Source organism: Nematolebias whitei, chromosome 24, assembly GCF_014905685.2.
Source record: "Nematolebias whitei isolate Nwh7 chromosome 24, NemWhi1, whole genome shotgun sequence".
In the NCBI taxonomy this organism is placed as follows: Eukaryota; Metazoa; Chordata; class Actinopteri; order Cyprinodontiformes; family Rivulidae; genus Nematolebias; species Nematolebias whitei.
This window is the reverse complement of record NC_056521.1, coordinates 976,361-979,201: the sequence shown is the minus strand read 5'-3', so window position 1 is coordinate 979,201 and position 2,841 is coordinate 976,361. Positions and strand designations below refer to the sequence as shown.

The 2,841-nt window shown below is 40.3% G+C and overlaps 1 protein-coding gene across 1 annotated transcript in view; it reads left to right on the top strand.

Moving 5' to 3' along the window:
* LOC119429181 (general transcription factor 3C polypeptide 3) overlaps window positions 1–2,841 on the top strand; it is a 22,496-nt gene that overhangs the window by 4,783 nt on the left and 14,872 nt on the right. The window lies entirely within an intron of this gene.

Here is a 2,841-nt window from a genome sequence, read left to right as displayed (position 1 = left end):
GGCACATCTGATTGGACGAGGCGTATCCGGGGGGTCATATCTGATTGAACTAGAGGAAAATGGGTGTGTCTGGCGGGTCACATCTGATTGGACGATAGAAAAAAAAGGCTGAACGATAAAAAGCCGTTTGTGTTAACTGGTTCGACATTAGCATAGCTTCTCTTTCCGCCTCTCTTAGCATCATGTTAGGAGGATGCTTGAGAGGAGCTACGTCTGTAGCATCTTATCTCAGCAGTAACTGTGACGCTGTGAGATGCTGCAGGTGGAAGAGACTCTGTTCAGGTGCACTAAAGTTGAAACGTCTTTAAACCCCCACACCTTATTGTCCTCGAGCTTCATGACAAACATCATGTACATGAGTAGTGTTGAACACAAGTAAACATGTCGGATGTTTTTTATTTCACTACATACAAATAGTGCATTAAAGTTAAAATGTCTTTAAAACAGCTGAATTTACACATACTTTATAAGAAAAATGCTTTAAATGGAATTAAAGTCAGGACATCTGGATGAAATGTTGCTCTTTTGTACACTAGTGTACACTTTTAGCACACTGCTGTGTGCTAGAGGATGACACGGGAGTGGATTTTCACTCCTGTCCTGTCCCACTCCTGCTAACATGACTCCCGCTCCTGTTCAGAATCACTCCCGCTCCTGTCCTGCTCCTGTTTTTCATTTAATTTTTAGGAAATACATTGAATTTGATTTGATCTTCTACCCATTCCTGTTTAAATTACTTTGTGTTGTGTAGTTTTATTTCAAAAGATATGGCAACAGGAACAGTTCATCTGTGGTGAAATAGAGACATTTATTTCCTTAATCCAAATAAAAACCTTCAGTAAATATCATAAAACAATAATCCATGGCCTGTAGTCCATATAATGTTTCTACGGAGGATCAGCTGCTGAGTCTGTTTCTGGCTCTGTTGAAGTGTGGGACAAGGGTCTTTGTGTCCAAAGCTGTTTAACAGCTTGCTTCCAGAGCTAACAGCTTCCTGTGTTAGGTAGAAAAATTAAAGACAAACAAAAAGCTTAGTGCTACTTCTTGTGCCATGCTTTATAAAACAGTTATTGAATAAAGGATTTACTTATGTAGGTAAATATAGATGTTTTAAAACCTGTTAAAATACACCTCACACCAATATCTCCCCCCCTACAATAATTCTAATGATAATACACACTGGGTGGTTCAAGCCAAGAGCCGTTGTCAACACTGGGGGGGCTAAGGCCCCTAAAAAAGGCTTCTACAATCGCCCCTGGTGTGAAGGAATGAACTGAGAAAAATCAACTCTTGGCCTAAAATTTAACACAACAACATAATTGTACACATCATATCTTAAATCTAAAACAATTATTATAAAGTATATGTAACCAGTCTTTCATATAAAAACTGTGATATTTTTACCGGAGAATGCTACACTAACAAGTTTGTTGTTGTACTGACATGGTTACAGCCGACAGTAACTATTTACACAAAGTGATGGTTATTCACGTTTTCCTCCATTCCAGTATCCAGCAGGACGGCACAATATATTAAATAGGAATATTTTTACCGGAGAATGCGTGCACTTTAAACAGGAAGAGTTCGGTTGTTTTTTTACATTACAAACAGCAACAGAGTGTCCGCGGGGTCTTGAAAGTTATTAAAAGTTGATAAATCAAATTTGGGAAAATTAAGGGTCTTGAAAAGTATTAAAAAGTCTTGAAAGCGATTTGATGAGGTATTATTTTTTTTGCTGTTATTCTAGCTTTAAATAATTTGACAGCAAAAAGTATGTATGACTAATATTTGTTTTCCTCACCGCGGAGGATTCGGAAACTGCTTCGCACAAATTTAGAGTGTCAGGTTACAACAGCCTTAACGGCTAGGCCTATCTTGTGCGCATGCGTGGCTGCTTTGAGTCTGTGTGTTCGAGTAAGTTGCCGCGAGACCGTGAGAACAACGGGTAAATGCAAGTTTTCGGACTCCTGGTTGGAGATGCCTGATTTTCAAGAATGGCTGAGGCCTGTCGCCGAGAATAACCGCGAGGCTTATTGTACATTTTGTAAAAAAAAGATGAGCGTAGCCTCGATGGGCATAAACGCCTTGAAGTCCCATATGACTGGAGCTAGCCACAAAAGTGCAGCTAGCCGCAAAACGCAGATGTCTATCAGCAGTTTCTGTGCTCCACCAGCGACAGCGCTTCCAGCTAACCGTGTGCCTGAACCAACCAAAGCTCCCTTGACACTGTCTTCTGCCTCTCCGTCTGCCGACATCATGGTGACCATGGGCAGCACACCAACACTGCGTGCAGAGGTGATCTGGTGTCTCCACACTGCGGTGAATCACCATTCTCTAAATTCCAACGAAGGCATATCGGACATTTTTAAATCAATGTTTCCAGATTCGGATATAGCCAGAACATTCACTTGTGGCAAGGACAAAACGGGTTACATCTTGCGATTCGGGCTTGCACATTTTTTTAAGCAGGAGCTCGTTGACAGTATTAACAAAGCTGGCCCATTTGTGTTGATGTTTGACGAGTCTCTGAACCAGTCAACTAAAAAGAAACAGCTCGATGTGCACATTCGTTTTTGGAATGAAGACTGCGTTCAATCCAGGTATCTGGGCTCTCAATTCCTGGGACATGGAACAGCGGAGGACTTGTTGCATCACATCAAAGTAAGTGAATCTTTTTGTTTACTACTATTTAATCTTTTCTTTGTGTATGTTGATATTAAATAAAGCATATTACAGTACATTTTTATATATGAAAAGTACTCAAATAGAATATTCCTTTAAATCAATGAAGAATTGTGTGTGTGTGTGTGTGTGTGTGTGTGTGTGTGTGTGTGTGTGTGT